At 38.0% G+C, this 8,704-nt stretch overlaps 1 long non-coding RNA gene across 15 annotated transcripts in view; it reads left to right on the top strand.

The window, feature by feature from the left end:
- Positions 1 to 219: 219 nt before the first annotated feature.
- The window catches only part of LOC148216754 (uncharacterized), a 74,487-nt gene continuing 66,002 nt past the window's right edge, over positions 220 to 8,704 (top strand). For all 15 annotated transcript variants that reach the window (XR_015794980.1, XR_015794978.1, XR_015794975.1 and 12 more), the window contains exon 1: positions 220 to 467. This is a non-coding gene — a long non-coding RNA (uncharacterized LOC148216754). The remainder of the gene's footprint in view (positions 468 to 8,704) is intronic.

The following is an 8,704-nucleotide window of genomic DNA, read 5'->3' as shown; positions in this document are numbered from 1 at the left end:
AATTTTAATAACAGTTTTAATAGTAATTTTAACTCTTTTAAAGAGATTTTTAAGTGTGTTTTATTTATTTCTTGGGTTGAAAGGCTGGCTATAGATTGCAACAGGAAATGGACTGTACAACACTGTCCTGCAAAAACAGGAGCGCTCTTTTGGATGACTTTCTCAAGGGTACATGAAAGTTGCCCTGTCTGGGGAGGGTGGGTGGTTTCTTCCTTCAGGGGCAGCAAGTTCTCCTGATACCAGGATGCTCTGCACATGATCTTCACTTCTCTCAATGCAGACTGACAGGCTGACGTGTGATGGGCATAATCATCTGACAGATCATAGCTGTTTGCCTGGGGATTCATCCTATGCATCGCCCTTTCACTTGAATCAGCAAAGCAGATATTCCTGATGGATTGTACTCTTGCTCAAGCTACCCATAAAAGGTGCTTCTGTATCATTTTGGAAGTGTCTATCATCCAGTGGTGAGTTCAGATTATTTCCCTCTCTTTGTGATTTAAACAGTGTCTTATACCTAATTCAGTACATTGTCTATCTTGTATTATTAAAAGATAAAGTATCAGAGGTGCAACTTGTTACATAGTTTATATCAAAAGAGTGAAATGCAGTTACCACTAAGAAAAATATATGAATTATTTCCTAGCACTCAGCAACCAGCGTATAAATATTTCACCTTTTAATTCAAACAAGCACACAGCATTCCAAGTTTAATGTACATACTGATAACAAGGCAAAAATAATATTCATCCACCATCAGTGGTCAAGACTAACACTGAATACATTTGATTGTAGAAAGAGTATTGATTGATTCTGAAAGAGACCAGGGTTCAGATTCTTGTTTAGCTCTGAAGATCCATGAGCTGGTCACTTTCTGACAGATGAAATTCTGTCTGAAGAAAAATGAAGAAAATTGTAATGGTAATTGGTGCAGTTTCCTATTAATGTTTCCCTTTGTTTAGCATGATGGCAGATTTTTATGAAGGAGTTTGTTTCATTTAGATTTTCAGTATTAGGATAAGCAGCTGATATCTTATCTCTCAGCCAGAGGCAACATTTGTGTACCCACAAAGGCAACTAAGAAACAAAGATAATGTGTGGGAGGGTGTGTAGATGAATGCGTCACAATTGATACCAGTGGTTCCTAGGCACATCGCTCTCAATCCAGCTCATTGCTAAATCCTTGCAGGTCTCTCCAGCTAAACATGTGACTGCAATCAGGTCCTGTAGAAGCACAAGACCTACTTGCATACATAGTGCTACAGATGACATGTAGGGAGCAAGCACCCTCAAACACATCTCTCAGATTCCTGATACATGCTTTAAACTTCCGCAATCTAGTGAGACAAATCTTGCCTCCAATGGAAATGCCATTTGTTTACTCTGTGCAGAAGTTTGCTTTTGTAATGGTAATTGGTGCAGTTTCCTATTAATGTTTCCCTTTGTTTAGCATGATGGCAGATTTTTATTAAGCCTGATATACAGCAGAGGGTGTTGAAGATGCTGACACCTGAGGCATCTGTAATGCGAAGTTGAAACGGGGGACTTCCTAGTGCTTACTTTTATCTTTGAAAAGGAAAGCCATTTAGTCCCATTTCCAACCACTTCCAGCAACAAAGAAAAGATATATTATTTTATATATTATTTTCTTTGGCACAGGAGCCAACTGACAGGTATAAGTTCTAATTGTTAATTTATTGTACTTCACTTACTTATTCTAAATGTTGCATATGCTCTTTCTCCTGTAGCAGCTCAAGAGAGCATACATGGATCTCTCCTCCCATTTTATCCTGTTGGGATGTCAACCATGGCATATTGAATAATTGTTTAGAATCACATACAACTCTCGGAGTCATAAACCATTATTTACAAACAACAATGGATGAGGCTACAACAGGCTACCAAAAAAAAAAAGAATCAACAAAGACACATGATTTAGCATGCTGTGTGAACCAAAACAATGTTTATAACAATGCCTGGCTTAAAGTGAGCTCTATCTGCTTCTAATACAGCATATCTAGGGAACATCAGTAGAAACAGAAGTGCATTGTCTTCACAAACAAAAGCCATCTACATCTCTTGGTGAATTGAACGAAATGGAATATTGCTTCTTACTTGGGCTTTTCCCCCTCAGATATAAGAATGTGGCCAATGGCTGTGAGACAAGATTTCCACTGGTTATCTAGCACTGCAAATCTAAATGAAACTATCTTTTAATAAAAATCTGCTCTAGTACAAAACAAAGTAGCATCAATAGAAAACTGCAATGATGATCATTTCCTGCCTTTGTAGTGAAAACCATGGGAATTTGAAGTAAACTTTTTGGGGTGGGAGGTGAGAAGGGTGGCATGGGAGGAAGAATTTAGGGTAATTCTTGCAATTAATATCCTGCTTGGACTTTTCTGTAACAGGAAAGATCATTCATAATTTATGAGCTGCTGGAGTGTCTTTAATTAAACCCGTATTTTCTAGGTTTTTTACTTCATTTAATTTTGAGTTAACTGGGAGAAGCAATCTGAGCCTGATTTCAAGTCACTTTCTTAAACACCATTCTTGTTATCGGTGGGGCTTTAGAAACAAATAAGATAAATGATTTTAATTTCCATGCTCTCTACTGTAACACATGGGGTCAATGTTTGCATGCTTATAGGCAGACTACAAATGGCAACCACTGTATTTGATCAACTTTCCCTAAGAAATGTCTGGATTGCCTATTATACACTTTATTTATTATGCCTCCTCCTAAAATATACGTGATGGATTATTCCATTATTTTATTGACCAAGGCTGTAACAAGCTATGACAAATATATGCCATTATAGTCCATAACCAACTGAAAGCAGTAATTAAATCAAAGGAGAGAATTTTCAGCACTCTGATTCTCTGCAAAGTTTCACAAGGACTTTCATGTTAAGCCTACTTCAGTGAATCAGGTAGACATGTTGGGTCCACAATGGTAGAAGTCAAAGACAGATCAATGTGAGCTGCACAGAAGACATAGGTAATTCCTCAAGTGAACAGTTTTCAGTCTTGGGGAGGAACCCTGAATTTCCTGTATCAAGAATTGAAGTATATACATTCACTGTCCAATGATATATTGGTTAAAGTGCTCCACAACCTTTGTTGGTTTTGCTATAACAAATTATCATGGGTAGCCCTTTAAAAAATGCTCCAGTTTTTTATCAGTAGGCCTAGGTGTCAAGACTCAGTCAGAAGAGGGCAAAAGCCCTCATTGTTATTTTTTCATGTTGTGGGTTAGCTATAGGCAAGGTAAAGCTGTTCCTCATTCTTCAGCAAGACTAGAGATGGGATTAATCAATGAGAGATGATAGAACAATTGCTTATGGGTGAGTGGCAATAAAGCTGAGTCATTGTGTACAGAGAGATCAAGGCACCAGGAGACAGTTATCAGCACTCACTCCTACCAGCTGGAATCTATAATAACCTCCCCTCCTTTTCTAGAAAAATAAGTATTAAAACAACAAAACACAATATTTGGCAATTGACAGTCCATTACTCATTTATGAATCGCGAAGAGTTTTGGTTAAGTTGATAAGAATTATGGGTATGAGTATCATTGTCATTCTTGGTGGCTGGTTTTGGCACAATTTCGATAGATGAAGTTTCAGGTGATGTGGGTGTTTCTCTCTTTTTACCTATATCCTTCTTTCAGCATAAATCTACTATCAAGTTTGATATCCTCTGTGACACACTAGACCAGTGTTTCTCAACCTTGGCAACTCTAAGGTGGGTGGACTTCAACTCCCAGAATTCTCCAGCCAGCACACTGGCTGGAGAATTCTGGGAGTTGAAGTCCACCCACCTTAGAGTTGCTAAGGTTGAGAAACACTGCACTAGACTATGTATGTATGTATGTAGACTAGTATGGTGGTAGTCAAACTAAATGTTGCCTATTATAGAAGCGCTCATACACTCATAGTTTTCTGTAATCTGAATATACAACTCTTTTCAGATCGAGTAAGATTTTTCTTTGAAGTTGATATAGGATTCTAGATCTACCAGTTCTGCAGGGCTATAACTGTAGTTGCTAATAGTGTGCATTCATCGCTTAGAGGAGCAAACTAAGTCATTTTGTCTCAGCACAATTTTTTTCTGAGCAGCTTATAGTACCCCCTCTGTTTCCCCATTTGCCTGACTGTAGTGAGGACCAGTAATGGAGTGTGTGTGTGTATGTGTGTGTGTGTGTGTGAGCATGTGCGTGTGCATGCATGTGCCTTCAAGTCAGTTTTTTTTAATGGTGACTGCCTGGACAAGTCCCTGCAGTTTTGTTGGCAAGGTTTTTCAGAAATGCCCGCTTCTTAGGACTGAGAGAGAGGGACTGACCCAAGGTCACCCATCTGGCTTTGCGTCTAAGGTGGGGTTAGAATGTCACCATCTCCCAGTTTCTAGCCTGATGCCTTAATCACTACACCAAACTGGCTCACTAATGATGGTATAGTTAAAATTTAATGACATACGAAGGAGCTTGAATTCTTCTACTTTAAACTGAGATTCCTTGTCTGTCACAAGAACTTCTGGAATGCCAAAATAGGCAAAACTACTCTTCATGTGTAATAAAGCAGGCATTAGTAGACAAGGAAAGTATCTGTATGGCTCCCACCCTGATAACATTTTGTAAGTCATTGAAAACCTGGCTATTTTCCCAGACTTTGGAACAGGGTGGTGAGTGAGCCCCTGTATGATTTTGTTTGTTATGATTTTGTTTTGTTGTATTTAATCTTTCTAGATGCATATCATCTTTCTCTTTTAGGGTTCTGCCTTTTTATTTTATAAAGTGCCCAGAGTCACCTGGAGTTGGGTGTTCTTTAAGGTAAATAATAAAATCTCAGTGTATCTGGGGAAAAAAAAAAGCAGTTTGTAAGAATAAAGCAGTACCAGTCTCTTCCAAGGCCTAGCAAGCAACACTGTTGTAATGAAAGCTATTTTGAATGACTTGGTCTGTTTCTTATAAACACAGGACAGACCTTTGGTCATTATAGCATTTCCAGTACTGGGTCATTATACAGTCAGATTGGCAGGCTCATAAGATTTGCTAAGTGTCCCTGGTGTATAAAATCTCAGATTGCCTTTCTCAGAGTTGGTGGCACAACAATATAATTCTCTTTAGTTATAGGTCCATCTGATTCACTGATGTATTACTGTAAGACCTGAAGTTCTGAATCATTCTGGGTAGTGATTTTGATTTTGATCTGAATAATCTGCTTGTCTGATGTTTCTCTGAAAAGGATTATTACACTAACATTAGTTTGTACTTCCTTCTCTAGATCATAGGAATCTTCTTCCTTTTATGATAAGGCACCTGCAAGTACCAGATTTTTTGCAGGAAACACATTCAGCTGTTGAGTGGAATCTCATCCTTCTTATCAAAAGACACTGGCAATGCAACAATGCCTGATCCAAATCTTTCCCTTTAATAAAAGAGTTTGTAGTTAGCAAACAAGCTGAAGGATGGTAGAACACAAATAGATATAAATATAAAAGATTTTGCAAGCCCAAAGACTAACTAGGCAATATTTCTGTATTAGCACCTAATATTTTTCTAGTTCTATAAGAATTGTAGAGCAAAGTGCAACTGGCATCCGCTCTGACAGCATCTAGGCCTATCTACTTATGCTGGCACTAGCCACTGTTGACTTGTTAGCATCATAAAATTGTTAGAGTGGGATAATTACGATCATATCCTTTATGAAAGTCTGCTTTTTGGTCTGATCCCCAGATTCAGGGTGTATTGGATCACAATAACAGGTTTAGTTTTTTGGGGTTTTTTTGAGAAATCTTGTAAGTATTGACTGAAATAATTCACCATTCCAAGAAAACATCTCAGTCTAGTGATATTTGATGGTGCTTTTATGTTTAGGATAACTTTTACTTTTTCAAGGCACAGATTTGTGCCGTATCCTCCAATCATTAGTCCTAAGAATTCTATCTCATTTTGGTAGAAAATGAATTTTCTCTGTTTAGTTCATATACCTAGATCAGATTTAGAACAAGATGAAAAAGTGTTATGCTCTTCTAGTGACTTGACATATACTAAAATGTCATCCAGGAGAAAAAAAGGAAGCTTTTTTTATGTTCTTAAAGAGTTGCACCATCTTTTCCTGGAAGATCTTGGGAGCATATGTGATCTCAAACAGTAAATACTGAACACTGAATATTCCAATGTGATCAATGATATTAGTTTGGTAGTTGCAGGATGAAGGCCTCTTCCAGTGAGGAATGGTAGATAAGTTTTTTTTTGTTTTTGTTTAATTTCCCAGTGTAGACCTGAGAGAAGTGAGTGGCTCAGAGTCATCCAGATGGGTTCTGTGCCTAAGGAAGGATTAGGACCAGGACCTCCCCACTCCCCATTCCTAGTCCAGCACCACCTTAACTACTACATCACACTGGCATTCACATAATAAAATTTATTTAAGGAATATACAGATACATACATACATGCCAGTATGGTGTAGTGGTTAAGGCACCAGGCTAGAAACTAGGAGACTGTGAGTTCTAGTCCTGGCTTAGGCACAAAACCAGCTGGATGATTTTGGGCCAATCGCTCTCTCCCAGCCCTAGGAAGAAGGTACTGCAAGCCACTTCCAAAAGAGATATAGAGTACTACAGTGTACTGATGTACTGCAGAGTACTACACTCTGAAATGACAAATGATCTTGCCCCATCGTTTCTTACAGATATTAAACAGGGGAGAGGACTGACCCTGTGGGATATTCAACTCCTTTTTCACTTTATTCTCTTCTTCTATCAGCCTGATCTCTTATCTATCTGCAGACTTGCAAATTCCTCTGCTGCTCAGCAAACCTTGCTGCAAGTCTCACTGCACTGGTGGCTCTCCAAAATATCAGAAACCTCCAGAGACTCCAAATCCTCCAGCCAATACCCTCTCACCAAGACCTTCATTCAAACAAAATTTGCACACAAACCCAACCTTCAATCTCTCCATAAGTCTATCCCTAACAGAGACCCTCGCATGACCGGCTATTCTCCCAGATGCTATCATGAAAAAAATAATGGGATATCACATATATGGAGTAATCTCATGAGGTCTCTTCCTCTCTCAAGATTTCAATGTTGTCACATAAGATTTCAGGCAAGAACACCTATGTTAGGTTTTTGCCCATATGAGATCTCATGAGAAGTTGGCATTCTCACATGAAATCATGTATGATCTCAATGCTGGGGTTCAACAAGATCGTATCAAATCTCATAAGATGCCTGTCCTTTAATTTAGTTTTTCAGGCAATGGCTTCTTCTGGTACTTGAAGAGTTTAGCTCTTTATCTAATGCATTCAAACCTACCTCTGCTATTGATCCTGGGTTCTGCTGTTGATGAGAACACTCCAAACTGTAGATTTTTATGACAAACATTTTAATAGGTTATCAGGAGCCACCTCCACTGATGGTGCTATTTTTCTTTCAGTAGTGGAAGAGAAATATCACTCAGTGTAACTATTGTTTGAACACTCATCATAAGGAAACTAAAATTGCACTAAAATAGATTGCAAAGGAAATAAGAAGCAATAGCAATTCATAATTTTATCTATAGAGATCAGAGGAATGGCTGGAAATGTACTGCAAGATTTATCAGAGGTGTAACATCTTAGGTGAACAATTAAGAAGGAATTATTTCATTGTTAGCGCTTCTTTGATGTTGCCCCAGAAATGGAGGCTATTCACAGCACAAGGCATTAAGAGGTCTTGAACCTAATTGGAATATCATGATGGAATATCATGGAAATAGTACAAATCTCTAATCTGATATGTTAATGAGAGATTTTTGCATGTAGTTGCAATGTAACAGACAGACCAACAGATTTAATTAGAAGCTTGGAATGAACGGACAAAACTTCATTGGTGTTAATGAGCTTTACATTGGGACTCTTGTATTTGCAATGTGATGCCCTTACAATTGTACAGCTGAATTAATTCTCAGATGTTCCTTTCCTTGATGTTGGCCCAGCACAGATATGGTACCAACAAAATGGTGTGGAACTCTCCACTGGAAATTAAATTCTTATCAACAATACATTTGCTTCTCGCCTGTCACATTAGTCTTTAGGATATGCTAGAGCTCTTCATTTGCATTTTAATGTGAGCTAAGCTTGCTACCAATTGAGTGGAATGTTGTTATCCAATCAGCTCACACGTGATTAGATCAAACTAATGCCTTTATATTTTTTGATCCATTATAATTAAAATCACATTACTGATTTTAAGCAAATGTAAAATTTAATCAGTTTGCATATGCAGCTGTCTTTAAAAATATTTTAATAAGATCTGTGACTAAGTAATGATATTATAAGGCATTTGGCGTTTTTGTTCAGCAAATCAGACTGGAAACATTGGTCTGCCAAAATATTAAAACATGCACACACTAACTAGCATAAGAATGCCAGTTGCTTTCTACTCCAGTGATTAAATCCAGAAACTTCAACACTAAAGAAATGAACAGCCACCCACTCATTGAAAAGCAGTCTTTTATTTATCTGTTTTGTTTAAAACTGGCCTTGTTTAAATGAGAGGACTAAAAGGACTTTCTATGGGTGAATCTGTCCAAGTTTCATGACATTGACAGAAGTATCTCTATGCTGCTAAAACTGTAAAGAGCACATAAAAGGACTCCAAAGCTGGAGCACATCCTAGGGTCATTGAATCCTGTGTTCTTTGTCACACAGTGGACAAC

This window comes from Python bivittatus, unplaced genomic scaffold (assembly GCF_059951505.1).
Source record: "Python bivittatus isolate LINGU-HERP-01145 unplaced genomic scaffold, Pbiv_v1 ctg000080_np1212, whole genome shotgun sequence".
Classification (NCBI taxonomy): domain Eukaryota; kingdom Metazoa; phylum Chordata; class Lepidosauria; order Squamata; family Pythonidae; genus Python; species Python bivittatus.
Note: the sequence above shows the minus strand (reverse complement) of the source record. Positions and strands in the feature narration are given on the sequence as shown.